Source organism: Leucoraja erinacea, chromosome 43, assembly GCF_028641065.1.
Source record: "Leucoraja erinacea ecotype New England chromosome 43, Leri_hhj_1, whole genome shotgun sequence".
NCBI classification, from domain to species: domain Eukaryota; kingdom Metazoa; phylum Chordata; class Chondrichthyes; order Rajiformes; family Rajidae; genus Leucoraja; species Leucoraja erinaceus.
The window spans coordinates 1,199,659-1,217,946 of record NC_073419.1 but is presented as its reverse complement, the minus strand read 5'-3'; the positions used below and the strand labels follow the sequence as shown (position 1 = coordinate 1,217,946).

The following is an 18,288-nucleotide window of genomic DNA, read 5'->3' as shown; positions in this document are numbered from 1 at the left end:
TCTGCAAGTAACTTTATCGGTATTCACAGGCAGACAAAAATGCTGGAGAAACTCAGTGGGTGAGGCAGCATCTATGGAGCGAAGGAAATAGGCGAATTTTCAGGTCGAGACCCTTCTTCAGATATTCATATGTCTGTTTAATACCTTGGCCGATTACCTCTCAACGTAATGTGTCACCACACATTTTACTGACAGTTTATGCATACCGGCATACTATCTTATCCAGCTGAGAGCAAATCAGCGGAGAGTGTGCAAGTTTCTTACTGCTTCATGACCAATCAAATCTGTGGTTGGTGTTACTATTACAATGGTTTCACACACTCGGATACATGCTGTGCGACACAAGCCTTGAGTATTCAGAGGTTTGATGCTGGTGCAATGCTGGTGCAATCCTTGTGCTCAGTTGCCAGAGGTCACATGGAGACCAGCTCTTGCCATCCTCGCTGCTGGGCTTTGAGGGAAATGGTGCTAAACGCAACAAAAGGTGAGCAGCTCTTTTGAGCCACAATTGAACCAGCGACCTAAGGATGACTATGTTTCCACTACAGTCCTCCGCTTTACCAACTGAGCTATCGAAGGAAAGCCACCAGCAAGCTTGGCTGGTTTCTTTCTTTGTCATTAACATGTTGCCCTTCGCTGCCTACGATCTGGGTACCTGCTGCAGCATGAACACCCTTGCATCTGCAAACTCCCCTCAATAGCTTGGGCCAGTGGCGCATTGTATAACGCGTCTGACTATGAATCTAGAAGATTGTAGGTTTGACTCCTACCTGGCTCGTTGTCTTGCTGTGCACATTGTTTTGAAAGACCTCTCCATGGCATCAGTCCTTCCTTCTGGTCGAGCAGATAGTTCTCACCTCATTCCTCACACACGATATCAGGAGCACTTGCTATTTCTCTTTATCTCGTCTTATCTTTCAAATCAATGTGGACCATCATTTCTTCACTGATGCAAAACCTCACATGATGCGCATTCTCTCTTCGTTTCTGCACTTCAGAATGTACATGTATCAAGCAAGAGACCGGATGGCCACTGCATTCAAAATCCAATGGAGAATGCGGGCATCGATCCCGCTACCTCTCGCATGCAAAGCGAGCGCTCTACCATTTGAGCTAATTCCCCTGCAATTTTGTCATTCTCCATCTTCTTCACTCACCCTCACATCGCCACTGGAATTCTACAAGTAACTTTATCGGTATTCACAGGCAGACAAAAATGCTGGAGAAACTCAGTGGGTGAGGCAGCATCTATGGAGCGAAGGAAATAGGTGAATTTTCAGGTCGAGACCCTTCTTCAGATATTCATATGTCTGTTTAATACCGCAGCCGATTACCTCTCAACGTAATGTGTCACCACACATTTTGCTGACACTTTGTGCATACCAGCATACTATATTATCCAGCTGAGAGCAAATCAGGGGAGAGTGTGCAAGTTTCTTACAGCTTCATGACCAATCAAATCTGTGGTTGGTGTTACTATTACAATAGTTTCACACACTGGAGTACATGCTGTGCGACACAAGCCTTGAGTATTTGAGGTTTGCTGCTGGTGCAATCCTTGTGCTCAGTTGCCAGAGATCACATATAGACCAGCTCTTGCCATCTTCGCTGATGGGCTTTGAGGGAAATGGTGCTGAATGCAACAAAAGGTGAGCAGCTCTTTCGAGCCACAATTGAACCAGCGACCTAAGGATGACCATGTTTCCACCACAGTCCTCCCCACTACCAACTGAGCTATCGAAGGAAAGCCACCAGCAAGCTTGTCTGTTTTCTTTCTTTGTCATTAACATGTTGCCCTTCGCTGCCTACTGTCTGGGTACCTGCTGTAGCATGAACACCCTTGCATCTACAAACTCCCCTCAATAGCTTGGGCCAGTGGCGCAATGGATAACGCGTCTGACTACGAATCAGAAGATTGTAGGTTCGACTCCTACCTGGCTCGTTGTTTTGCTGTGCACATGTTTTGAAAGACCTCTCCATGGCATCAGTCCTTCCTTCTGGTCGGGCATTGCTTTATTCACACCCAATTCTCATCGGCAGTTGGTTTTCACCTCAATCCACACATACAAAATCAGGAGCACATGCCATTTCTCGCTATCATTTCTCTTCTTTCCAATCAAAGTGAACCTTCACTGGTGCAAAACCTGACATGATGCGCCTTCTCTCCTCATTTCTGCAGCTCAGCATGTACATGTATCAAGCAAGAGACCGGCACAACACCTGCATCCAAAAGACCAATGGAGAATGCGGGCATCGATCCCGCTACGTCTCACATGCAAAGCGAGCACTCTACCATTTGAGCTAATTCCCCTGCAATTTTCACATTCTCCATCTTCTTTACTCACCCTCACATCGCCACTGGAATTCTGCAAGTAACTTTATCAGTATTCACAGTATCAGCGCAGTAGGCAGCGCGTCAGTCTCATAATCTTAAGGTCCTGTGTTCAATCCTCAGAGAAGACATTGCTGTTTTTTCTTTTATGCTATTTAGAACGATCGCACAGAAAAGCTTTTCACTGTATCTCGGTACGAGTGACTAAACTAAACTAATTTGTTCACACCTACAAGCAAGATCCAATGTCTTACATCCTGCAACACAATAAAGATTTGTCGACTGCCATATGCTTCCATAGTTTGGGAAAGTGATGTCATGAATAATCGGTCAGACATGATGAGAAATTACAGGATAGATTCCTGTTGGGCCTGATGACCTACTGTCTGAAGAAGGGCTTTGGCCCAAAATGTTGCCTATTTCCTTCGTTCCATAGATGCTGCTGCACCCGCTGAGTTTCTCCAGCTTTTATGTGGACCTACATACACTTATGCATTTGAGCAAACCAGATGTATTGTTTTTACTTTAACTGAACATTAACACTGGAGGTGTCTTCTTAGCGCAGTAGGTAGCATGTCAGTCTCATAATCTGAAGGTCCTGAGTTCAATCCTCAGAGAAGGCATTGCTGCTTCTCCTTTTGTGCTTCTATTACCTCACTCATGCAACAGGATCACTGGCAAATCTTTGCCTGTCACCCTCCCTGCACAATATCATGCAAGAGTTTGGATAGCAAACTCAAGAGACAATGTCATAATCTTGCAGCTCACACCAAAAAGAGGACAGGAAAATGTAGGGTCTCATCCCAAATCCTTTCTCCAAATCCCTATAACAAGCCTTCTACCCTGTGAACTAATACCCCCATGCCTGTATGCTCTCATTCTAAGGAGGACCATTGAGTTCCACCAGCAGATTGTTGCTAAAGTTCCAGCATCGGTAGTGGCTTGTGTCCCAATGCTCTTACTCTTATTTATGCTGAAGCTGCTCCTCAATGAAAGCCAAAAAGTGCTGAACGATAATACATCAGGTATTATCAGGTCATCAACCAAGTAAACACTCCTCTCCCTCAACAGTTTACTCACCAGAAACAGCAGTATCTTTGGCTTATCTAACAGATTTCCACCAGCTTTCAAAGCTATTACTTAGCTTTCAAAGCTGGGTCTAAGGTCCTAGTTGTATCCAGTTGGGCTCCACAAGTAAAGAAAGCCAACTTGAATCTCTTGCAGCATCAAGAGTGAACTGGTCCCAAAGCTGCTGCAGAAACCACTTGTGCACCTTGGATAAAGGAGGAACACTTCCATTTTACTCTGTGCTTAGCCTGCATTGAGCAAAGTCTGGGCCTTGACGTCAATGGAATAGCTCTTCTATCATCCACCTCTTTCTCTTGAGTGCCTGCAGGGCATCATGGGAATTTCTGCTGATTGAAGAAAGAAACAATGGTCCTTTTTCTCCACAATCAACCCAAGGATGAATTAATTTTCTACTTCAGTTGTCCTCCCCAGAACAGTGTTGAACTTTCACAACAAAGAAGCTACTCTTTTGTGACGCTTTGCTGAACACCTACTGCTGCTCCCAGCCTGGTGAACCAGCTGATGCTGCTGCACTGTAGCATCAGAAACCAAAGAGATTCTGTTCACAGTTGGGGAAACAGATGCAATGGGTAATGAATCTGACCAGTGATCATAAATTGCAGTCCTGTAATTGGTCTGATAACCTGTTTGCACCCAAATATTTTACCCCATGTACATGCCCTGCTTGATCAGGAGATCTGAATGTTAACATTGTAGGTGCCTTCTTGGCGCAGTAGGCAGCGCGTCAGTCTCATAATCTGAAGGCCCTGAGTTCAATCCTCAGAGAAGGCAATGTTTTATCTATTTTTATGCTTCTGATCCCTCACCCCCTAAAGAAGTGTCCCATGTCCTAGTTGGTCCACATAAGAAAAAGAGCAAACTTAAATCTCTTGCTGCATGAAGTCAAGGTGAGTTAGTCTCAGTTGTTCCAGCAGTTATTTGTGCACCTTGGATAATGGAACAGCACTCTTCCATTCTGACCTTTGTTTAACCAACATTGGGCATCATCAGTTGAAGATCCAGCCATTCCTTGACTCAATTCGCCAGTCAATGTATTTAAACTCGTAGTGCTTGTTGTTATGACGTATTTGGCTGACTGGTTGAAAGGAAATGCAAGTCTTTTGTTCCAAGGATAAATTTACTTTCCACTTCAATCGTCCTCCCCAGAATACAGACATCAAACCTTCATAACAAAGAAGCTCCTATTTTGTGACTCTTTGCTGCACACTTACAGCTGCTCCCAGCCTGGTGTACATTGTGGCATCAGGAACCAGAGATTCTGTTCACAGTTGAGGAAATTGATGAATCTGACCAGTGATCAGAAATTACAGGATTGTCTCTTAACTGGTCTGATAACCTGCTTGCACCCATGTGTTTGCCCATCTAGAAGCTCGGATTGGTCAGGGGATCTGAATGATAACACTGTAGGTGCCTTCTTAGCGCAGTAGGCAGCGCGTCAGTCTCATAATCTGAAGGTCCTGAGTTCAATCCTCAGAGAAGGCAACAATTCTATTTTTGTGCTTCTGTTCCCTCACAGCCACAAGCAGAACCATCGACAAGTCTTGCAGACTGCTACACAATAAATACTTTGCTGCCACTCATTCTCACTCATAGAATCATAGAACGTAGGTGCAGGGGGAGGTCATTCGGCCCTACGAGTCAGCACAGCCATTCAATATGATCATGGCTGACCATCCAGAATCAGTACCCTGTTCCTGTTTTTTCCCCATATCCCTTGATTCCGTTAGCCATAAGAGCTACATCGAACTCAAGCAAAATGTGGGTTTCATACTCACAGGTAGACACAAAATACTGGAGTAACTCAGCGGGTAAGGCAGCATCTCTGCAGAGAAGGAATGAGTGACATTTCGGGTCATAGAAACATAGAAATTAGATGCAGGAGTAAGGCCATTCGGCCCTTCGAGCCTGCACCGCCATTCAATATGATCATGGCTGATCATCCAACTCAGTATCCCGTACCTGCCTTTTCTCCATACCCCCTAATCCCCTTAGCCACAAGGGCCACATCTAACTCCCTCTTAAATATAGCCAATGAACTGGCCTCAACTACCCTCTGTGGCAGAGAGTTCCAGAGATTCACCACTCTCTGTGTGAACCTGTCTAGACCTTTCTTCAGACTCACAGATGGATGTCATAATACTGCAGTTTAATACAATACAATACAATGTATTTGTCACTTGATCCTCATAGAGGCTCAAATGAAATGTTGTTTCTGCAGTCATACACACAAGAAAAAAAGACTCAAGACACAACACAATTTACACAGACATCCATCACAGCGCATCTCCTCCTCGCTGTGATGGAAGGCAAAAAAACTTATCTCTCCCCTGCACTCCCCATTCCCCTCCCGATGTCAGAGTCAAAGCCCCCGGCGGGCGATGGCAATTGTCCCGCGGCCATTATCGCCGCGCCGGGCGATGCAAGGCCGCGCTACCCCACAGCCGTTGAGGCCGCGCCGGGCGATGTCAGGCCCCGCTCCAGGTACTCCTCGACTCAGGCGGGAGAAGTCGCCGTTGCGGAAGTCCCAAAAGGCGGTCTCCCAGCAGGGACCCGCGAGCTCCCGATATTACTGTCCACCGGACCTGCGGTTGGAGCCTCTGAATCTCCATGGGTCAGGTCGCAGCAGCGCACCAAAGGAACAGAGAATGGAGGCTCTCATCTTACACTTGTTTATTTGTTGATGCACCATGTGCTAAAAAACACAACACTTGTCATGCTCCCCTATCCTTTATCTTATAATCGCCCTTCAATAAGGGCCCAGAAGTTGCTACAGGAGAAGGCAAAGAATTCTGCTTTGGGTCATGATGCAAATAAATAAATTCTCTCAGAGGTTTGATGCTGGTGCTATGCTGGTGCAATCCTTGTGCTCAGTTGCCAGAGGTCACATATAGACCAGCTCTTGCCATCCTCGCTGCTGGGCTTTGAGGGAAATGGTGCTGAACGCTATAAAAGGTGAGCAGCTCTTTCGAGCCACAATTGAACCAGCGACCTAAGGATGATCATGTTTCCACTACAGTCCTCCGCTCTACCAACTGAGCTATCGAAGGAAAGCCACCAGCAAGCTTGTCTGTTTTCTTTCTTTGTCTTTAACATTTTGCCCTTCGCTGCCTACTGCCTGGGTACCTGCTGTAGCATGAACACCCTTGCATCTACAAACTCCCCTCAATAGCTTGGGCCTGTGGCGCAATGGATAACGCGTCTGACTACGAATCAGAAGATTGTAGGTTTGACTCCTACCTGGCTCGTTGTCTTGCTGTGCACATTGTTTTGAAAGACCTCTCCATGGCACCAGTCCTTCCTTCCGGTCGGGCATTGCTTTATTCACACCCAATTCTCATCGGCTGTTAGTTTTCACCTCAATCCTCACATACAAAATCTGGAGGATGTGCCATTTCTCGCTTTCTTCTTTTTCCAATCAAAGTGAACTTTCACTGGTGCAAAACCTGACATGATGCGCCTTCTCTCCTCATTTCTGCAGCTCAGCATGTACATGTATCAAGCAAGAGACCGGCACAACACCTGCATCCAAAAGACCAATGGAGAATGCGGGCATCGATCCCGCTACCTCTCACATGCTAAGCGAGCGCTCTACCATTTGAGCTAATTCCCCTGCACTTCTCCGTCTTCTTCACGATCCACCACAGCGCAACTGCAGTTCTGCAAGTAACTTTATCAATATTCAGATGTCTCTCCAATACCTCAGTGTATTATCACTCAACGTAAACTCTTACTCTTCCACCAAACATTATGGTGACACATTATGCAAAATCGCATCACTCCCTTATCCAGGCGAGAATTGAATGAATTAAGGTGAACCCAAGGGGCAACTTTTTGATACATGGGAGTGGCCACAGCACTATTAGCCAAAGAATTTTATGAAAATGTTCGAATTGTGTCAGAACTTAGCACTCACTGCTGGTGTGGTGTTGCAACTGCAGAGAACCTTGTGTAAACTGCACACACAGGTATGATGAAGGGTTTCTTAATGCTTTGCTTGTCAGCTGTTATTATGTACAGTCGCTACTCAAGGAGAGTGTCCCAGATTATTACTGCATCATGACCATTCAAATCCGTGCTTGGTGTTACTATTTCAACAGCAGAGCACTCTGAAGTACATACTGTGCTAGACAAGCCTTGAATATTCAGAAGTTTGATGTAGCAATGTTACAACATTTTGAGATTTTAAAAATCAAGTCTGCAATTTATCCCATCAGATAAAGCATAAAAAGCAACTAAACAGCCTGACAGAGATCGATTTGAATAGGCTGCAGAAAAATCGCATTTTAAACCCGCCCCCCTCTCAAAGGCGCCAAAGTCGTGCACACGGGCAGTGGCAGAACTGCAGCGCCGCTGAAGGTAAGGTTTGTAACATACCTATTTGATACTGGTGCAATCCTTGTGGTCAGTTGCCAGAGGTCAGATGGAGATCAGCTCATTCCGTCTTCGCTGCTGGGCTGTGCGGGAAATGGTGCAGACCGTAACAAAAGGTGAGCAGCACCTTAGAGCCGGAATTGAACCAGCGACCTAAGGATGATCATGTTTCCACTACAGTCCTCTGCTCTTTCAACTGAGCTATCGAATGAAAGCCACCAGCAAGCTTGTTCAAGAAGGAACTGCAGATGCTGGAAGATCGAAGGAACACAAAATTGCTGGAGAAACTCAGCGGGTGCAGCAGCATCTATGGAGCGAAGAAAATAGGCGACGCTTCGGGCCGAAACCCTTCTTCAGACTGATGGGGGGTGGGTCAGCAAGCTTGTCTGGTTTCCTTCATTGCCTTTAATATGTTGCCCTTCGCTGTCTCATGTCTGGCACCTTGTACAAAGTAGCAACACTCCCTTATCCAGGCGAGAGGTGAATGAATTAAGATGAACCCAAGGGTCAACTTTTTCATACCAGGGAGTGACCACAACATTGATACACAAAGTATTTCATGGAAATGTTGGAATTTTGTCAAAACTTAACACTCCCTTCTGGGGACCCTTCTGGTCGGGCATTGCTTTATTCACACAATTCTCGTAGGCAGATAGTTCTCACCTCAATCCTCACACACGATATCAGGAGCACTTGCTATTTCTCTTGATCTCCTCTTATCTTTCAAATCAACATGGACCATCATTTCATCACTGATGCAAAACCTGACATGATGCGCATTCTCTCTTCGTTTCTGCACTTCAGAATGTACATGTATCAAGCAAGAGACCGGATGGCCCCTGCATTCAAAATCCAATGGAGAATGCGGGCATCGATCCCGCTACCTCTCGCATGCAAAGCGAGCGCTCTACCATTTGAGCTAATTCCCCTGCAATTTTGCCATTCTCCATCTTCTTCACTCACCCTCACATCGCCACTGGAATTCTGCAAGTAATTTTATCGGTATTCACAGGCAGACAAAAATGCTGGAGAAACTCAGTGGGTGAGGCAGCATCTATGGAACGAAGGAAATAGGCGAATTTTCAGGTCGAGGCCCTTCTTCAGATATTCATATGTCTGTTTAATACCTCAGCCGATTACCTCTCAACGTAATGTGTCACCACACAATTTGCTGACACTTTATGCATACCGGCATACTATCTTATCCAGCTGAGAGCAAATCAGGGGAGAGTGTGCAAGTTTCTTACTGCTTCATGACCAATCAAATCTGTAGTTGGTGTTACTATTACAATAGTTTCACACACTGGAGTGCATGCTGTGCGACACAAGCCTTGAGTATTCAGCGGTTTGATCCTGGTGCAATCCTTGTGCTCAGTTGCCAGAGGTCACATGGAGACCAGCTCTTGCCATCTTCGCTGCTGGGCTTTGAGGGAAATGATGCTGAATGCAACAAAAGGTGAGCAGCTCTTTCGAGCCACAATTGAACCAGCGACCTAAGGATGACCATGTTTCCACCACAGTCCTCCCCACTACCAACTGAGCTATCGAAGGAAAGCCACCAGCAAGCTTGTCTGTTTTCTTTCTTTGTCATTAACATTTTGCCCTTCGCTGCCTACTGTCTCTGGGTACCTGCTGTAGCATGAACATCCTTGCATCTGCAAACTCCCCTCAATAGCTTGGGCCAGTGGCGCAATGGATAACGCGTCTGACTACGAATCAGAAGATTGTAGGTTCGAATCCTACCTGGCTCGTTGTCTTGCTGTGCACATTGTTTTGAAAGACCTCTCCATGGCATGTCCTTCCTTCTGATCGGGCATTGCTTTATTCACACCCAATTCTCATAGGCAGTTGGTTTTCACCTCAATCCACACATGCAAAATCAGGAGCACGTGCCATTTCTTGCTATCATTTCTCTTCTTTCCAATCAAAGTGAACCTTCACTGGTGCAAAACCTGACATGATGCGCCTTCTCTCCTCATTTCTGCAGCTCAGCATGTACATGTATCAACCAAGAGACTGGCACAACACCTGCATCCAAAAGACCAATAGAGAATGCGGGCATCGATCCCGCTACCTCTCACATGCTAAGCAAGCGCTCTACCATTTGAGCTAATTCCCCTGCACTTCTCCGTCTTCTTCACGGTCCACCACAGTGCAACTGCAATTTCGCAAGTAACTTTATCAATATTCAGAAGTCTGTCCAATACCTCAGCGTATTATCACTTCCTCTTACTCTTCCACCAAACATTACAAAGTCAAAGTCAAAGTCAAAGTAGACTATTTTGTCATTCAGACCTTGCGGTCTGAACGAAATTTTGTTGCCTTGCAGTCCTACATATAGTACCAAAATGACAAAAACACACAATAAACGCAAAACAACCCACCACAGTGAGCTCACCAGGCACCTCCTCACTGTGATGGAAGGCAAAAGTCTTAAGTCTATGTCTCATCCCTTCTTGTTCTTCATCTGCGCCGAGGCGATCCAGGCTTCAGATGTTATGACCCCGCCGGGTGATGGTAAGTAATGTCAGTCCCACGCCTGAATCCGAGCTCCGCGAAAGGGCCGGTTCAGCTCCGCGGCCCAGGGTGGTCGAAGCTGCCAAAGCTGCCACCCTTCAGTCCAGCGGACGCAGCTGTTGTTGCGGGAGCTCTGGAGAACAGGTCCGCAACCTGTGATCTGCGAGCTCCCGACACTGGGCCCGCGGTCGGGTCGGGTGGCCGCTGTTGCCGGAACACTGCCCCATCTCCGAGGCCAGGTCGCCGCTGCCACTGCCCCAGCTCCGATGCCAGGTCGCCGCTGCCGCTGCCCCAGCTCCGGGGCCAGGTCGCTGCTGCTGCTGCCCCAGCTCCGATGCCAGGTGACCGCTGCCGCTGCCCCAGCTCCGATGCCAGGTCGCCGCTGCCGCTGCCCCAGCTCCGATGCCAGGTCGCCGCTGCCGCTGCCCCAGCTCCGGGGCCAGGTCGCCGCTGCTGCTGCCCCAGCTCCGATGCCAGGTCGCCGCTGCTGCTGCCCCAGCTCCGATGCCAGGTCGCCGCTGCCGCTGCCCCAGCTCCGAGGCCGGGTGACCGCTGCCGCTGCCCCAGCTCCGCCAGGTCGCCGCTGCCGCTGCCCCAGCTCCGAGGCCGGGTGACCGCTGCCGCTGCCGCTGCCCCAGCTCCGAGGCCAGATCTCCGCTGCTGTCGCAGCTCCGGAGTTGGACCGCCGCCGCTGGAACGCTGCCCCAGCCCCGCGGCTGCCAGCTCCACCATTAGGCCTCGGCAGAGACGGAGACGGAGACAGGGTATACGACAAGAAACGTCGCATCCCCCCTAAAGGACGCACATTATGCACGGACGCAAAGGACGCACGGTGACACATTATGCAAAATCACATCACTCCCTTATCCAGGCGGGAAATGAATGAATTAAGGTGAACCCAAGGGGTAACTTTTTGATACAAGGGAGTGGCCACAGCACTATTAGCCAAAGAATTTTATGAAAATGTTGGAATTGTGTCAGAACTTAGCACTCACTGCTGGTGTGGTGATGCAACTGCAGAGAACCTTGTGTAAACTGCACACACAGGCATGATGAAGGGTATCTTAATGATTTGCTTGTCAGCTGTTATTATGTACAGTCGGTACTCAAGGAGAGTGTCCCAGATTCTTACTGTATCATGACCATTCAAATCCGTGCTTGGTGTTACTATTTCAACAGCATAGCACTCTGAAGTACATGCTGTGCTAGACAAGCCTTGAATATTCAGAAGTTTGATGTAGCAATGTTACAAAATTTTGAGATTTTAAAAATCAAGTCTGCTATTTATCCCATCAGATAAAGCATAAAAAGAAGTTTAATTTGACATCTAATTCACTTTCATATCTTCAGTACTAAAAAAGTTATGGCAATTTTCATACTCGGTAATTAGCATCTTGTTCCCTACTGCTTTTCCTTTCACTTAACACAAAAGCTGTGATCGAGGACAGTCAAAAGCCCATAACTTACTTAAAAATTAAGAGAACTGAATGAAATGTTCAGTTATTTTAGATTGAAGCATTCTGAAACAAATATGAAACAATCGTACTTGGATGACCTGAAATTAAAGCATTTCTTCACTGATGCAAAACCTGACATGATGCGCATTCTCTCTTCGTTTCTGCACCTCAGAATGTACATGTATCAAGCAAGAGACCGGATGGCCCCTGCATTCAAAATCCAATGGAGAATGCGGGCATCGATCCCGCTACCTCTCGCATGCAAAGCGAGCGCTCTACCATTTGAGCTAATTCCCCTGCAATTTTGCCATTCTCCATCTTCTTCACTCACCCTCACATCGCCACTGGAATTCTGCAAGTAACTTTATCGGTATTCACAGGCAGACAAAAATGCTGGAGAAACTCAGTGGGTGAGGCAGCATCTATGGAGCGAAGGAAATAGGCGAATTTTCAGGTCGAGACCCTTCTTCAGATATTCATATGTCTGTTTAATACCTCGGCCGATTACCTCTCAACGTAATGTGTCACCACACATTTTGCTGACAGTTTATGCATACCGGCATACTATCTTATCCAGCTGAGAGCAAATCAGCGGAGAGTGTGCAAGTTTCTTACTGCTTCATGACCAATCAAATCTGTGGTTGGTGTTACCATTACAATGGTTTCACACACTCGGATACATGCTGTGCTTGACAAGCCTTGAGTATTCAGAGGTTTGATGCTGGTGCAATGCTGGTGCAATCCTTGTGCTCAGTTGCCAGAGGTCACATGGAGACCAGCTCTTGCCATCTTCGCTGCTGGGCTTTGAGGGAAATGGTGCTAAACGCAACAAAAGGTGAGCAGCTCTTTTGAGCCACAATTGAACCAGCGACCTAAGGATGACCATGTTTCCACTACAGTTCTCCGCTTTACCAACTGAGCTATCGAAGGAAAGCCACCAGCAAGCTTGTCTGTTTTCTTTCTTTGTCATTAACATGTTGCCCTTTGCTGCCTACTGTCTGGGTAACAGCTGCAGCATGAACACCCTTGCATCTGCAAACTCCCCTCAATAGCTTGGGCCTGTGGCGCAATGGATAACGCGTCTGACTATGAATCTAGAAGATTGTAGGTTTGACTCCTACCTGGCTCGTTGTCTTGCTGTGCACATTGTTTTGAAAGACCTCTCCATGGCATCAGTCCTTCCTTCTGGTCGAGCAGATAGTTCTCACCTCAATCCTCACACACGATATCAGGAGCACTTGCTATTTCTCTTTATCTCGTCTTATCTTTCAAATCAACGTGGACCATCATTTCTTCACTGATGCAATACCTGACATAATGCGCATTCTCTCTTCGTTTCTGCACTTCAGAATGTACATGTATCAAGCAAGAGACCGGATGGCCCCTGCATTCAAAACCCAATGGAGAATGCGGGCATCGATCCCACTACCTCTCGCATGCAAAGCGAGCGCTCTACCATTTGAGCTAATTCCCCTGCAATTTTGCCATTCTCCATCTTCTTCACTCACCCTCACATCGCCACTGGAATTCTACAAGTAACTTTATCAATATTCACAGGCAGACAAAAATGCTAGAGAAACTCAGTGGGTGAGGCAGCATCTATGGAACGAAGGAAATAGGCGAATTTTCAGGTCGAGACCCTTCTTCAGATATTCATATGTCTGTTTAATACCGCAGCCGATTACCTCTCAACGTAATGTGTCACCACACATTTTGCTGACACTTTATGCATACCGGCACACTATCTTATCCAGCTGAGAGCAAATCAGGGGAGAGTGTGCAAGTTTCTTACTGCTTCATGACCAATCAAATCTGTGGTTGGTGTTACTATTACAATAGTTTCACACACTGGAGTGCATGCTGTGCGACACAAGCCTTGAGTATTCAGCGGTTTGATGCTGGTGCAATCCTTGTGCTCAGTTGCCAGAGATCACATGGAGACCAGATCTTGCCATCTTCGCTGATGGGCTTTGAGGGAAATGGTGCTGAATGCAACAAAAGGTGAGCAGCTCTTTCGAGCCACAATTGAACCAGCGACCTAAGGATGACCATGTTTCCACCACAGTTCTCCCCACTACCAACTGAGCTATCGAAGGAAAGCCACCAGCAAGCTTGTCTGTTTTCTTTCTTTGTCATTAACATTTTGCCCCTCGCTGCCTACTGTCTGGGTACCTGCTGTAGCATGAACACCCTTGCATCTGCAAACTCCCCTCAATAGCTTGGGCCAGTGGCGCAATGGATAACGCGTCTGACTACGAATCAGAAGATTGTAGGTTCGAATCCTACCTGGCTCGTTGTCTTGCTGTGCACATGTTTTGAAAGACCTCTCCATGGCATCAATCCTTCCTTCTGGTCGGGCATTGCTTTATTCACACCCAATTCTCATAGGCAGTTGGTTTTCACCTCAATCCACACATACAAAATCAGGAGCACGTGCCATTTCTCGCTATCATTTCTCTTCTTTCCAATCAAAGTGAACCTTCACTGGTGCAAAACCTGACATGATGCGCCTTCTCTCCTCATTTCTGCAGCTCAGCATGTACATGTATCAAGCAAGAGACCGGCACAACACCTGCATCCAAAAGACCAATGGAGAATGCGGGCATCGATCCCGCTACCTCTCACATGCAAAGCGAGCGCTCTACCATTTGAGCTAATTCCCCTGCAATTTTGCCATTCTCCATCTTCTTCACTCACCCTCACATTGCCACTGGAATTCTGCAAGTAACTTTATCAGTATTCACAGTATCAGCGCAGTAGGCAGCGCGTCAGTCTCATAATCTGAAGGTCCTGTATTCAATCCTCAGAGAAGACATTGTTTTTTCTTTTATGCTATTTATCGCACAGAAAAGCTTTTCACTGTATCTCGGTACGAGTGACTAAACTAAACTAATTTGTTCACACCTACAAGCAAGATCCAATGTCTTACATCCTGCAACACAATAAAGATTTGTCGACTGCCATATGCTTCCATAGTTTGGGAAAGTGATGTCATGAATAATCGGTCAGACATGATGAGAAATTACAGGATAGATTCCTGTTGGGCCTGATGACCTACTGTCTGAAGAAGGGCTTTGGCCCGAAATGTTGCCTATTTCCTTCGCTCCATAGATGCTGCTGCACCCGCTGAGTTTCTCCAGCTTTTATGTGGACCTACATACACTTATGCATTTGAGCAAACTGTATTGTTTTTACTTTAACTGAACATTAACACTGGAGGTGTCTTCTTAGCGCAGTAGGTAGCATGTCAGTCTCATAATCTGAAGGTCCTGAGTTCAATCCTCAGAGAAGGCATTGCTGCTTCTCCTTTTGTGCTTCTATTACCTCACTCATGCAACAGGATCACTGGCAAATCTTTGCCTGTCACCCTCCCTGCACAATATCATGCAAGAGTTTGGATAGCAAACTCAAGAGACAATGTCATAATCTTGCAGCTCACACCAAAAAGAGGACAGGAAAATGTAGGGTCTCATCCCAAATCCTTTCTCCAAATCCCTATAACAAGCCTTCTACCCTGTGAACTAATACCCCCATGCCTGTATGTTCTCATTCTAAGGAGGACCAGTTGAGTTCCACCAGCAGATTGTTGCTAAGGTTCCAGCATCGGCAGTGTCTTGTGTCCCAATGCTCTTAATCTTATTTATGCTGAAGCTGCTCCTCAATGAAAGCCAAAAAGTGCTGAACAATAATACATAAGGTATTATCAGGTCATCAACCAAGTAAACACTCCTCTCCCTCAACAGTTGACTCACCAGAAACAGCAGTATCTTTGGCTTATCTAACAGATTTCCACCAGCTTTCAAAGCTATTACTTAGCTTTCAAAGCTGGGTCTAAGGTCCTAGTTGTATCCAGTTGGGCTCCACAAGTAAAGAAAGCCAACTTGAATCTCTTGCAGCATCAAGAGTGAACTGGTCCCAAAGCTGCTGCAGAAACCACTTGTGCACCTTGGATAAAGGAGGAACACTTCCATTTTACTCTGTGCTTAGCCTGCATTGAGCAAAGTCTGGGCCTTGACGTCAATGGAATAGCTCTTCTATCATCCACCTCTTTCTCTTGAGTGCCTGCAGGGCATCATGGGAATTTCTGCTGATTGAAGAAAGAAACAATGGTCCTTTTTATCCACAATCAACCCAAGGATGAATTAATTTTCTACTTCAGTTGTCCTCCCCAGAACAGTGTTGAACTTTCACAACAAAGAAGCTACTCTTTTGTGACGCTTTGCTGAACACCTACTGCTGCTCCCAGCCTGGTGAACCAGCTGATGCTGCTGCACTGTAGCATCAGAAACCAAAGAGATTCTGTTCACAGTTGGGGAAACAGATGCAATGGGTAATGAATCTGACCAGTGATCATAAATTGCAGTCCTGTAACTGATCTGATAACCTGTTTGCACCCAAATATTTTACCCCATGCACATGCCCTGCTTGATCAGGAGATCTGAATGTTAACATTGTAGGTGCCTTCTTGGCGCAGTAGGCAGCGCGTCAGTCTCATAATCTGAAGGTCCTGAGTTCAATCCTCAGAGAAGGCAATGTTTTATCTATTTTTATGCTTCTGATCCCTCACCCCCTAAAGAAGTGTCCCATGTCCTAGTTGGTCCACATAAGAAAAAGAGCAAACTTAAATCTCTTGCTGCATGAAGTCAAGGTGAGTTAGTCTCAGTTGTTCCAGCAGTTATTTGTGCACCTTGGATAATGGAACAGCACTCTTCCATTCTGACCTTTGTTTAACCAACATTGGGCATCATCAGTTGAAGATCCAGCCATTCCTTGACTCAATTCGCCAGTCAATGTATTTAAACTCGTAGTGCTTGTTGTTATGACGTATTTGGCTGACTGGTTGAAAGGAAATGCAAGTCTTTTGTTCCAAGGATAAATTTACTTTCCACTTCAATCGTCCTCCCCAGAATACAGACATCAAACCTTCATAACAAAGAAGCTCCTATTTTGTGACTCTTTGCTGCACACTTACAGCTGCTCCCAGCCTGGTGTACATTGTGGCATCAGGAACCAGAGATTCTGTTCACAGTTGAGGAAATTGATGAATCTGACCAGTGATCAGAAATTACAGGATTGTCTCTTAACTGGTCTGATAACCTGCTTGCACCCATGTGTTTGCCCATCTAGAAGCTCGGATTGGTCAGGGGATCTGAATGATAACACTGTAGGTGCCTTCTTAGCGCAGTAGGCAGCGCGTCAGTCTCATAATCTGAAGGTCCTGAGTTCAATCCTCAGAGAAGGCAACAATTCTATTTTTGTGCTTCTGTTCCCTCACAGCTACAAGCAGAACCATCGACAAGTCTTGCAGACTGCTGCACAATAAATACTTTGCTGCCACTCATTCTCACTCATAGAATCATAGAACGTAGGTGCAGGGGGAGGTCATTCGGCCCTACGAGTCAGCACAGCCATTCAATATAATCATGGCTGGCCATCCAGAATCAGTACCCTGTTCCTGTTTTTTCCCCATATCCCTTGATTCCGTTAGCCATAAGAGCTACATCGAACTCAAGCAAAATGTGGGTTTCATACTCACAGGTAGACACAAAATACTGGAGTAACTCAGCGGGTAAGGCAGCATCTCTGCAGAGAAGGAATGAGCGACATTTCGGGTCGAGACCTTTCTTCAGACTCACAGATGGATGTCATAATACTGCAGTTTGATACAATACAATACAATGTATTTGTCACTTGAACCTCATAGAGGCTCAAATGAAATGTTGTTTCTGCAGTCATACACACAAGAAAAAAAGACTCAAGACACAACACAATTTACACAGCCATCCATCACAGCGCATCTACTCCTCGCTGTGATGGAAGGCAAAAAAACTTATATCTCCCCTGCACTCCCCATTCCCCTCCCGATGTCAGTCAAAGCCCCCGGCGGGCGATGGCAATTGTCTCGCGGCCATTATCGCCGCGCCGGGCGATGCAAGGCCACACTCCGGGTCTTGTTGTTGGAGCCCCCGGCGTGCGCTAGCAAAGTCCCACAGCCGTTGAAGCCGCGCCGGGCGATGTCAGGTACTCCTCGACTCAGGCGGAAGAAGTCGCCGTTGCGGAAGTCCCAAAAGGCGGTCTCCCAGCAGGGACCCGCGAGCTCCCGATATTACTGTCCACCGGACCTGCGGTTGGAGCCTTCGAATCTCCGAGGGTCAGGTCGCAGCAGCGCACCAAAGGAACAGAGAATGGAGGCTCTCATCTTACACTTGTTTATTAGTTGATGCACCATGTGCTAAAAAACACAACACTTGTCATGCTCCCCTATCCTTTATCTAATAATCGCCCTTCAATAAGGGCCCAGAAGTTGCTACAGGAGAAGGCAAAGAATTCTGCTTTGGGTCATGATGCAAATAAATAAATTCTCTCCCTCCACAGATGGTTCTAATCGACTAGTTTGCCTAACAGGTTTCCACCATCACCAGTATTTGGTATTCAAAGCTGCTGCTGCTTCCCCAATCGAGATGTTATACCCTGTTGAGAGAACTGAATGGTAAAAAAGTATATAACAATTTATTGCAGTTG

General features: G+C 46.5%; 14 non-coding genes across 14 annotated transcripts; 10 read left to right on the top strand and 4 right to left on the bottom strand.

The window, feature by feature from the left end:
- Window positions 1–1,050: 1,050 nt before the first annotated feature.
- Window positions 1,051–1,123, bottom strand: trnaa-ugc (transfer RNA alanine (anticodon UGC)). The gene has a single exon. It is a non-coding gene; the product is annotated as a tRNA-Ala (tRNA).
- Window positions 1,124–1,869: 746 nt separating this feature from the next.
- Window positions 1,870–1,942, top strand: trnar-acg (transfer RNA arginine (anticodon ACG)). Its single transcript has one exon. It is a non-coding gene; the product is annotated as a tRNA-Arg (tRNA).
- A 940-nt stretch (window positions 1,943–2,882) lies between these two features.
- trnam-cau (transfer RNA methionine (anticodon CAU)) lies at window positions 2,883–2,955 on the top strand. The gene has a single exon. It is a non-coding gene; the product is annotated as a tRNA-Met (tRNA).
- Window positions 2,956–4,119: 1,164 nt separating this feature from the next.
- On the top strand, window positions 4,120–4,192 carry trnam-cau (transfer RNA methionine (anticodon CAU)). The gene has a single exon. It is a non-coding gene; the product is annotated as a tRNA-Met (tRNA).
- Window positions 4,193–4,830: 638 nt separating this feature from the next.
- On the top strand, window positions 4,831–4,903 carry trnam-cau (transfer RNA methionine (anticodon CAU)). The gene has a single exon. It is a non-coding gene; the product is annotated as a tRNA-Met (tRNA).
- A 1,690-nt stretch (window positions 4,904–6,593) lies between these two features.
- Window positions 6,594–6,666, top strand: trnar-acg (transfer RNA arginine (anticodon ACG)). The gene has a single exon. It is a non-coding gene; the product is annotated as a tRNA-Arg (tRNA).
- Window positions 6,667–8,648: 1,982 nt separating this feature from the next.
- On the bottom strand, window positions 8,649–8,721 carry trnaa-ugc (transfer RNA alanine (anticodon UGC)). Its single transcript has one exon. It is a non-coding gene; the product is annotated as a tRNA-Ala (tRNA).
- A 749-nt stretch (window positions 8,722–9,470) lies between these two features.
- On the top strand, window positions 9,471–9,543 carry trnar-acg (transfer RNA arginine (anticodon ACG)). Its single transcript has one exon. It is a non-coding gene; the product is annotated as a tRNA-Arg (tRNA).
- A 2,447-nt stretch (window positions 9,544–11,990) lies between these two features.
- trnaa-ugc (transfer RNA alanine (anticodon UGC)) lies at window positions 11,991–12,063 on the bottom strand. Its single transcript has one exon. It is a non-coding gene; the product is annotated as a tRNA-Ala (tRNA).
- Window positions 12,064–13,167: 1,104 nt separating this feature from the next.
- Window positions 13,168–13,240, bottom strand: trnaa-ugc (transfer RNA alanine (anticodon UGC)). Its single transcript has one exon. It is a non-coding gene; the product is annotated as a tRNA-Ala (tRNA).
- A 747-nt stretch (window positions 13,241–13,987) lies between these two features.
- Window positions 13,988–14,060, top strand: trnar-acg (transfer RNA arginine (anticodon ACG)). The gene has a single exon. It is a non-coding gene; the product is annotated as a tRNA-Arg (tRNA).
- Window positions 14,061–14,987: 927 nt separating this feature from the next.
- trnam-cau (transfer RNA methionine (anticodon CAU)) lies at window positions 14,988–15,060 on the top strand. The gene has a single exon. It is a non-coding gene; the product is annotated as a tRNA-Met (tRNA).
- Window positions 15,061–16,225: 1,165 nt separating this feature from the next.
- Window positions 16,226–16,298, top strand: trnam-cau (transfer RNA methionine (anticodon CAU)). Its single transcript has one exon. It is a non-coding gene; the product is annotated as a tRNA-Met (tRNA).
- Window positions 16,299–16,936: 638 nt separating this feature from the next.
- On the top strand, window positions 16,937–17,009 carry trnam-cau (transfer RNA methionine (anticodon CAU)). Its single transcript has one exon. It is a non-coding gene; the product is annotated as a tRNA-Met (tRNA).
- The last annotated feature ends 1,279 nt before the right edge of the window (window positions 17,010–18,288 follow it).